Below are 10,761 nucleotides of genomic sequence, written 5' to 3' on the forward strand. Positions count from 1 at the left end.
AGAGCTGGAAGTCCTCTTATTCTACTCTATCTTTCTTCTGTTTTTTCTTCCTTTCCTTTTCTCTTGCTTGCTCCTTTAGATTTCTCCTTCTCTTGTATTTTCTTCCTTCAGACTTGGCTCTTTTTTAGATTAAGCATCTGATTTATCTCAGTCTATTATAAAAAGAGACGTTGTAATGGGGAAACATTTCTGTGTATCTTTGAATTTATCTATCAATAAATGTTAAGACAAAATAGCCCTCAAGGCCAAGAGGTCCACCCACCCAAGGGAGCATACAGGAGGTCCAGTTGGAGATGGCAAGTGGGGAGGGTGTCCAGGAACTGCTGCAAAGTGGTCCCTGTGACCTTTCCTCCTCTCTCCCTGGAGATCTCCCAACTGCGGAACCAGAGCATCTGCAAAGGAGACCCAGACAGACACACAGCTCTCAGCTTCCGGAGCAGCCTTCCATCCGCTGAACCAAATCTGCCCCCCCCCTCCAATTCTGCAAACTGAGGCACCCGTCTCACCTTGGCTCATTATAGTGCTGGCCCACTTAACAAAGAAGTCGCACCCATGGATTACTGATTAAGTCTGTAGTCAGGGAGATTGAGAAATCCCTTAGCAATTTCCACCTGAGATACCCACCTCCCCACTTCCTCTATCTGGCTTCCGATTGGCAGGACTGAGCCAGCTGGTTGTCTGAACCACTGTGGGAAAAGGTAAAGGGACCCCTGACCATTAGGTCCAGTCGTGACCGACTCTGGGGTTGCGGCGCTCATCTCGCTTTACTGGCCGAGGGAGCCGGCGTACAGCTTCCGGGTCATGTGGCCAGCATGACAAAGCCGCTTCTGGCGAACCAGAGCAGCACATGGAAATGCCGTTTACCTTCCTGCTGTAGCTATTGATCTACTTGCAGTTTGACGTGCTTTTGAACTGCTAGGTTGGCAGGAGCTGGGACAGAGGAACTGGAGCTCACTCCGTCACAGGGATTTGAACCGCCAACAGAACCCCTTAAAAATGGCTCTACGGCCCTTGATCCCTCTTGGTCCTTGCCCCCAGCCTGCAGCTGATACCTGAACCAGAATCGGAAGCCCTGATTTAGGTAGCTGGATGTTCCTCCCAGCCGCATTATGGCATCTGCTGCCCTCAGTCCCCCGAGAGATGGGCTGCCTACCTTGACGCCGGGCTCATGCAGGTTGTCCCCATAGAGGGCTGAGATGGGGAGAAATAGCACCGTCTTGGGGTCCCTGTCCCACGCCCAGAGCCAGTCGCACACTTTCCCAACGATGTCTTTGTAGCGGTGGCAGTTGTAAGGCGCCGGCGTGGAGGAGTCCATCTTGTTGACGCACACCACAAGCTGCTTGACCGGGAGCTTGCAGGCTAACAGGATCTGCTTCTGGGTCACGTTCCAACGCGTTTCAAAGTCCCTCTTCTCTGCAGAGACCACAAACAGCAGGCAGTCGACCTGAGGGAGGGAGAAGAGGAAAGGAAAGGGGAGTCGCCTGGCCCTGTCTTTCTTCCCGGGAAGGGTATTCCATAAGTACACCAGAAGATGGCCATCTAGCTCAGCATCCTCTTCTCACAACGGCCAAGCAGATGCCTCAATGGGAAACCGGCAAACAGGATTCTCCCTTCATGTGGCTTTATTGTAGGGGGTGAAGCTCCCACAGCCCCTAGGATGCAAAGTATAGAGTGGTGCCTTGCACCTCAAATGCCTTGGTACTCAAACAACACTGCAAACCCAGAAGTAAGTGTTCCAGTTTGCAAACTTTTTTCAGAAGTTGAACGTGCTCTGCTTTGAGTGCCACCCTTCCGTTTTGAGTGTTACTCTGAGGTCTGCCTGTTTTTGCTATTTAGCATTTTTGCGGCTCTTTTTGTTTTCTTTCTGTGACTGTGCGGAGCCCAGTTCAGCTACTGATTGATTGTGTGACTGCAGTACATTGTTTATTGCTTTCATTTTATGGATCAATGGTCTCATTGGATAGCAAAATTCATGTTAAATTCCTGTCATTGCCTCCTGTGGGATCAGCCCTGCTGCATCAGGGGGTGTTGTGGGGGGGGGAGATGCATTTAGAAGGTCCAGGCCAAGGAAGAGCCCAAAGATTTGACAACACGGTGGTGGCTGGTACCCACTGGAACTGGCAGGGCAGGAGGTGAACAGGAGGTGGCGCCAGAGCAAGCAGCAGGCAGAGCCAAGGAATTCTTGTTTTGTGCCCACCCTCCTCCTTCCTGCTGAGCTTTAAAAGGGCAAAACTGAGAGCGAGAAGGAGGAAGAATTTGACACCCAGCCCCACCCCACCCCCACCCCACACACACATTTACTGCATGTGTAGGACACAACCTTTGGCATGAAACCTCTCCTGCCCCCTTAGCTGCTGAGGAGCAGAGAGTCTTACCTTTTCCCTGCTAGGGAAGGAGCAGCTGCCAAAGATGCCTGCGCGACTTGGGGGGTCTGCAATGGTGACCTCATACTTGGGGCTCTTGTAGCGCCGCCTCCCGGGAGTCGCACCCTTCTCCTCGACTTGCTGGAGGGTCTGTAGCAACTGTCTGTACGACTTGCCTTGCTCCGCCTTCTGCAAATGAGACACTGAGGCAGGCAGAAAATCCCAGGCGGGGGCATACAGCGGACACCACCCCCATCCCGGTTTAACAGCACTTAGGTATGCCCAGAAGTATCTATGTTAACACTTTTTTCATTGGCATCTTTTATTGGCACTGATTTTATGTTCTTTTTTATGTTCTTTTTAATAGAAAATATTGTTGGGTGTTTTGGAGAGGGGCGTCAGTCTGGATGATGGCCTGAGTCCATTCCAGTTCTTGGGGGTCCTGTACCCAGGGAGAATCTAAGATTTCATTTCAGAACGAGTCAGACAAGTTCCTTTGCAAGACGATGGCCTTAGCTGGCTGCTTTAATGTCCCCCTCAGCATCCCTAAAGAATGAGCCGGGTTACAGGAGCAGCAACTGGGTGATGATGGTACCTTCCAGGCTGATTAGGCGAGGGGGCTGGAAGCTGGGAAAGAGCTTGAAGATGGAGACTCAGTGACCTGCTTGCTCTATGCCAGGCATCCCCAAACTTCGGCCCTCCGGATGTTTTGGACTACAATCCCCATCATCCCTGACCACTGGTCCTGTTAGCTAGGGATCATGGGAGTTGTAGGCCAAAACATCGGGAGGGCCGCAGTTTGGGGATGCCTGCTCTATGCTGCACCCAAAGCTGCGACTAATGGATAAGCAAGATCTGCTGGGGCTGTTAGGGCCGTGAAGCCCTCCATCTTACGCTCAGGTTGTATAGATATCCAGATATTCTGAAGACACCACAGTAAGTACCTGCAACTCCTGGGGCCTCTCGCCACTCGGAGACTGGGCTGGGGTGGCATGTGATGACAATACTTTGTATTTTACTTGCTTTGAGCCACCTTGAGCATCATTTGGCAGAAAGGCAAGCCACAAACTTAACAAATAATTCGGAAGGAGGTACCTGTTTCCGGAGAGTCTTCATAGTTTGTGGATTAAGATGCCCACATTTGTAGAGAAGGTGGCCAACCAGGGTTGACTTCCCAGACTCCTCTGAACCTGAGACCAGGATCCGGAGTGGGGGGTTGCCCATCTTCTCTGCCCCCGCAGCTGCCAACTCCTATATAGGGGAGGGGAGGGAGCAAAGACAGGCTGAGAGACAGGCATGGACCTTTGGGAGAGGCACTGAATGAGTGGCAGGGGGAGACAAAGCAGCCCAGGGCACCTGCATTTTATAAAATGTTTGTATACTGCTGCGTCATTTAAAAAAATCTATATATCAAAGCAGTTTACAGCAATATAACCATATAAAAGGTTTTTTTTTAAAAAAACATCTAACCATTGTGGAAGGGTGCGTTCTTAATTTTCTGGAGGCACTGAACAGTTTTCAGCAGGTGTTTCAAAGTTGACACAGAAGGTGCCTGCTGAATCTCCAGTGGCAGAGAGTCCCACCGGACTAGGCCAATGATACCATAGACTCACCAACTCAAGGAACAGCCAACAATGCTCTTGCAGAGGATCTCGGTGATCTTTAGCGGCCAGTAGGGTTCTTGTTGCCAGGACCTCTCCACCAGGTACCCTCCCCCACCCCTGTACAGGGAGGCATCCTGTTCTAACATAATGTGACACTTGAAGGCCCTTGAAGCTACTAATTGTCAGGTGTGTCAGATGAGGGGAGCAACTGAATGAAGGAGCATCAAATTAGCCATGACCCTAGAGGTGCAGGAGCAGCTGCTTCTGAAATCCTAGGATGACAGTCCAATAATTTAATTTTATTAGAGATGCCCGTTCCAGAGGTATGGTTCCACCCACAAGTCCAAGAGCCATTCTAACCTGCATTAACAGAAAGCCCTCCCTAACTGGCAGTGCCCTCCTCCCCCCCATATATATATATATATATATATATATATATATATATATATAATCACACACTCTGAGAAAAAAAGGTCTGAGAGTGGCCCTGGGACCAGCTCCATGCAAACTTGGGGCTCTACCACGAAGCAGATCGCTTCCCACTAGCCAAGGAGATATTAGCTGCAATTCCTGTATTCAGGGGGTTGGTCTAGATGCCCTTTGGGTCCCTTCCAGCTCAAGGATTCCATGAGTCTTCTGTTTCTAGAATCCTCTCTCTATCAACAACACTGAACCCCAGCTATACCAGGCTGCTGGCCCTCAACACAGACACATTCTTCCGTTATCTCTCCTGGTTCCCATCTCCTTTCCCGCAGCTGCCCCCCCTGCCCCACACTGGGTACGCCCATGGTGGAGGTTGGGTGAAAAGAGACCAGCGAAGACTCACTCACACACTCCTTTAAATCTCCTCCCCCAACTCTCTTTCTCACAGGCACAAAACAAACAAACACCCACCCCTAGGCACCCTCAAGTCCAAAAATTTAAATGGATTTAGCCCTTGGAGAAAAAGTTACACCTACAAAAAGGGTTATAATCAAGGAGATATTCACTTCTAATTTGCACCAGTGCAAATAGTAAACGCAATGCTCATTTCAATTGTCTGCTAATTGGAGACCAACTAATTGGGGGAAGAGGAGGAGGAGTCAAGCCATCGCCCTTTGCAAGCATCAACCAAGCCAGACAGCTGAGCCCCCCCAACGCCTCCTCCCTCAGCCTCACATAGCAGAGAGCATATACCTACCAGGCCCAGGTCCTTCCCCAGCTCTGCCCCCTGGTTTCCCCCTTGCAATGCCCCCACCCCTCCCAGAGGAAGCTTTAAGCCCTGACCACGCCCACCGGCAACCAGGGGAACTCCCTGAGCAGAGATTAACCCCACCTGGCCCCCAGCTGAGTCATCCAAGTAGTCAGGAACCCAAGGACAGAGCTTGCTCCTGGGGGGCAGCTGAGGAATGGAAGAAACCTCAGTTCACTCTGTTGTATGAGGTGCAATGGGGTCAAAGGTTTTTGACCCCCAAGAGCAGGCATCCCCAAACTTCGGCCCTCCAGATGTTTTGGACTACAATTCCCATCATCCCTGACCACTGGTCAGTGTAGTGGTTAAGAGCAGTAGACTCGTAATCTGGGGAACCGGGTTCGTGTCTCCGCTCCTCCACATGCAGCTGCTGGGTGACCTTGGGCTAGTCACACTTCTCTGAAGTCTCTCAGCCTCACTCACCTCACAGAGTGTTTGTTGTGGTAGAGGAAGGGAAAGGAGAATGTTAGCCGCTTTGAGACTCCTTCGGGTAGTGATAAAGCGGGATATCAAATCCAAACTCTTCTTCTTCTTCTTAGCTAGGGATCATGGGAGTTGTAGGCCAAAACATCTGGAGGGCCGCAGTTTGGGGATGCCTGCCCAAGAGACTCTCCACCTTCTCCACTTTGTGGCAGTTGCAAGGCTGCCGGGCAGGAATGTGTTGTTCTACAGCTCCCGGATGCTACAACACAGTCCTTCCCAACCTGGTGCCCTCCGGACTTTTGACCTGGTCCAGCAGGCTCTTCTGATGTTCTTAACTCCCATCAGCCCCCCCCCCCAAAAAAATCCTGAATGGGCACCAGGTTGTGGGAGGAAGCAATATGAATGAGCCATGCTGGAATTAGACCTGGCACTGCCCTTCTCTGCTAGGTATCCCCTGCATGGCTTCAAGGAAGCTGCCCTCTCTGCTTACCTTGCCCACCTGGAAGGGAGAGTGGCTGCCTGGGGAGGCCAGGAGGAGGAGGAGGAGGAGGAGGAGGAGGGTTGCAACCCGTCCCTTAAAAAAACAGAATTGTCCCATATTTTAAAATAAATTGACATGTCTTATTTTGAAGTATTCAGTCCCGTATTTACACATCATCAAACTGTGCAGGATGGTGGGTCCAGTGGGAGGAGGAAAGAGAGAGAGAGAGTTTGCACAGAAATTCGCAGGTGTCAAAAAAAAGGTTATTTATGTATGTCACTACTGCGGCCCGTGTTTCGTTAGCCCAAAAATGGAAAACGGGCGAGGTGGTCCCAACTAAAGAATGGCAGCTTAAGCTGACAGAATACGCACAACTCGCAGACTTGATGCATAGAATAAGAGAACAAGAAGAACGTACGTTTAGAGAAGATTGGAAAGTGTTTATTGAATATATGGGGGGGCTTGAAAATGTTGGCAGCATTAAGATAAATTCAACAGTGTACATAAGTTTTGATGGATGTAATAATGGAATACTGAATGGTTTAGTTTATATAAAATATGCAGGGATTTATGTTTTGCAAAATGAACCATGGAAAGAGAAGATGGGAAGTCACTGATATTTTAAGGTTGTTTAAATGAGTATTCTATATTGTAAAACATATAATCTAATAAAAATGATATTGAGAGAGAGAGAGAGAGTGATGCACCTGCCCCATGGTCCTTGTTAGACCTCCAAGGTGAGCTGAGCACCTACTTACCTGCAGGAACAATCCCCACCTGGACAGAAGAGGTGGAGGCCAGCTTGACTGGAAGCTCCCTGGGCTGAAACAACGTAAAGGATTCTCTTTCCAATTATGCTGTTTTCAATGTGTATCCTATAGACCTCCATTGGTAATGTTTTATTTATGAAATCTTTAAGATAATATTTTCGTTTTTTGCTAGTCATGTTGCTTTGAATGTATATTTTATAGGTGACCTTCCACTGCAATGTTTCGCTTTGGAATGTTTATTTGATGCTTTACTGTTGATTGTAATTGGAAACCCCTTTGAGGATTTTTTTCCACCTTAAAAATATAAAGTGGGACAAAAATGAAAATAATAATAATAATAATAATAAATATTAAAAGGCCAAGGGGAACAACAGTGTGTGCTGCCCCTGGAATGACTGCCAGCAGGTTGACACCAAAGGGACAAAGATTTTAGAGGGGGGTGATATGAGGATATTTTTTTAAAAAAAAAACAAACAAACACCAGCTTTTATGCCAATGATCATGGGCAAACAGATCAGCTTCCAAAAGCAACATTGGGCATTTGGTTATCCTAACCGTTTATTACAGACTCTGCAAATGCAATATCATCATTTTGATATGTCTCCCACCAGTTGCCAGATGGAGCGGTAAATGTACCGTACGTTTTCCATATAACGCTGTTGTTGAAACTTCACATTTTTCTTCCTGTGGACACCTGGCTGTGCAAAGAGATATTGTGTTGTTATCACTATTGATTATTGCTCAAGTGTATTTTATACTTTCCCAATAAAATGAGGGAGGGAGGCAAGACTCTGTTCATTTTGCTTGTGGGGTGCTCACGTCATTCACCTCTGTAGCCACCAGAGGGCGGGCTGCCCCAAAAGGAAAGCAACTCCCCCCCCTTTGTTCTCCCCACAGGGCCCATCTGGGACCTTTGCTGCAACCCAGAACTGGGGGGCAGAGAATCTGCATCAGTCACAATCCTCAGGGGCACAGACCCTCCATGGCATCCAAGGAAACACTGGCAGCATCCTTCAGGATGATGGGCTTGAGGGCATCCTGAGCAAGTTTGCAGATGACACCAAATTGGGAGGGGTGGCTAATACTCCAGAGGACAGAATCACACTTCAGAATGACCGTAACAGATTAGACAACTGGGCCAAAGCAAACAAGATGAATTTTAACAAGGAGAAATGTAAAGTACTACACTTGGGCAAAAAAAATGAAAGGCACAAATACAGGATGGGTGACACCTGGCTTGAGAGCAGTACATGTGAAAAGGATCTAGGAGTCTTGGTAGACCACAGACTTGACATGAGTCAGCAGTGTGATGCAGCAGCTAAAAAAGCCAATGCAATTCTGGGCTGCATCAATAGGAGTATAGCATCTAGATCTAGGGAAGTAATAGTACCTCTGTATTCTGCTCTGGTCAGACATCACCTGGAGTACTGTGTCCAGTTCTGGGCACCACAGTTCAAGAAGGATACTGACAAGCTGGAACATGTCCAGAGGAGGGCAACCAAAATGGTCAAAGGCCTGGAAACGATGCCTTATGAGGAACGGCTTAGGGAGCTGGGTATGTTTAGCCCGGAGAAGAGAAGGTTAAGGGGTGATATGATAGCCATGTTCAAATATATAAAAGGATGTCATATAGAGGAGGGTGAAAGGTTGTTTTCTGCTGCTCCAGAGAAGCAGACACGGAGCAATGGATTCAAACTACAAGAAAGAAGATTGCACCTAAACATTAGGAAGAACTTCCTGACAGTAAGAGCTGTTCGACAGTGGAATTTGCTGCCAAGAAGTGTGGTGGAGTCTCCTTCTTTGGAGGTCTTTAAGCAGAGGCTTGACAGCCATATGATGGTGTTTCCTGCTTGGCAGGGGGTTGGACTGGATGGCCCTTGTGGTCTCTTCCAACTCTATGATTCTTTGATTCTAGGTCTTCCCCACACAGCGCCCCAATTTAAGGAGCACCCCCTCCAGGAAGCTGGCATTGCAAGGCCACTGGCCTGTGCCTCAGCCGAGAATCAGAGAGTTGGAAGGCGCCTTCCCAAAACCACCGGAGTCTGGACTTCTTTCATTCTACACTGAACTATGGAACAAGTCTTCAAAGGTTGTATGCAGGTGTTATAAGAATTCTAAGGTCTCATATATATAAATTAAATGTTCACAAATGTACAAGGCAAACACATATACAGTATAAGTATATAAACCATGTGTCTGAAATCACAGGAGAACAATCCTGAAACCATTTTGACTCTCCCAGTGACCTCAAATATTTCTCTGCAAGGAGGAAGGAAATGGGAGACTCTCTCCATTGTCTTTTGCTTACCTGTCTTAAGGCCGTATTTGTGTAGGAATAGGGTGAGCCTGTGACCTGGATTCAGGAATTAAAGAATTTTGGCGCTGTGGGTTAAACTTCAGAGCCTAGGGCTTGCTGATCAGAAGGTCGGCGGTTCGAATCCCTGTGACGGGGTGAGCTCCCGTTGCTCAGTCCCAGCTCCTGCCAACCTAGCAGTTCGAAAGCACGTCAAAAATGCAAGTAGATAAATAGGAACCGCTACAGCGGGAAGGTAAACGGCGTTTCCGTGTGCTGCTCTGGTTCGCCAGAAGTGGCTTTGTCATGCTGGCCACATTACCTGGAAGCTATACGCCGGCTCCCTCGGCCAATAATGCGAGATGAGCGCGCAACCCCAGAGTCGGTCACGACTGGACCTAATGGTCAGGGGTCCCTTTACCTTTACCTTACCATCACAAAAGAATGGCCAGGCTGCCCAGGTAATACAATCAGCAACCATTATCAGGTATCCTGGCAAACAAGATTTCTCTTGGAGACCCCCCCCCCTTCTGTGATGTATGTATGATGCTTTGGGGGGTGGTCTTGGGCTATAGGGTGGGCAATTTCAAGTCTATATAAGGGATTGCGCACCATTGTTCCAGGTCCCTCCAGCCTCCTGCGTGTGGCAGTGAGCACCCTGTTGCAACAGTTTAATAAAGATCATGCTTACTAGCCGCTTTGCTTCTCAATATTCTCTGGTTGGCCTCTATTGTTTTCTCCTTCTGATAGAGAAGGACTCTATACAGGCTCTTGGATACCCCGTAAGAGAAAAGGAGCAGTGTTTTTCTTATAACACAGGTTTTCCAGAGAACAGGGTGCCTCCAGTAAGAACTGGGTGGGCCACTTAGATTAAGTAAGCAGGGCTAATTGTGCACATGAGAGGGCAGGGCAGGGCTGTACTTATCAGAAGCTGTACTTCTGATAAGTTGTTGTTTAGTCGTTTAGTCGTGTCCGACTCTTCGTGACCCCGTGGACCATAGCACACCAGGCACTGCCTCCCGCAGTCTGGTCAAACTCATGTTCGTAGCTTCGAGAACACTGTCCAACCATCTTGTCCTCTGTCGTCCCCTTCTCCTTGTGCCCTCAATCTTTCCCAACATCAGGGTCTTTTCCAGGGAGTCTTCTCTTCTCATGAGGTGGCCAAAGTCTTGGAGCCTCAGCTTCACGATCTGTCCTTCCAGGGAGCACTCAGGGCTGACTTCTGATAAGTACATGCATTTTTTTTATATTAAAAAAAAAACACTGCCAAGTTAACTGGTGTCACCTTTTTAGTAAGAAGGGAAATAATCAGGTTAGCTAATCCACAGAACAACAGCACTATGGGTGGGTGGAGGGGAAGATTGTGGGTCCCTTTGGTGAGAGCAGGGAGCTCCAGAAGTGGCGAGATTAAATTGGAAAGCACACATTAAAGGCCACTCAGCAACCGCAGCAGAAGGCAAGAGACAAATCTATTCAAAAATACTTCAAAGGATGCAAAGGATCTGTGTGGAAAAGCCAGCACGCGTAGCCTGATATTGAACTCCAAATTAGCATCCTTTAAAGCTTTGCATATATAGGTCACTGTAGTCTAGGCTA

Source organism: Zootoca vivipara, chromosome 11, assembly GCF_963506605.1.
Source record: "Zootoca vivipara chromosome 11, rZooViv1.1, whole genome shotgun sequence".
In the NCBI taxonomy this organism is placed as follows: domain Eukaryota; kingdom Metazoa; phylum Chordata; class Lepidosauria; order Squamata; family Lacertidae; genus Zootoca; species Zootoca vivipara.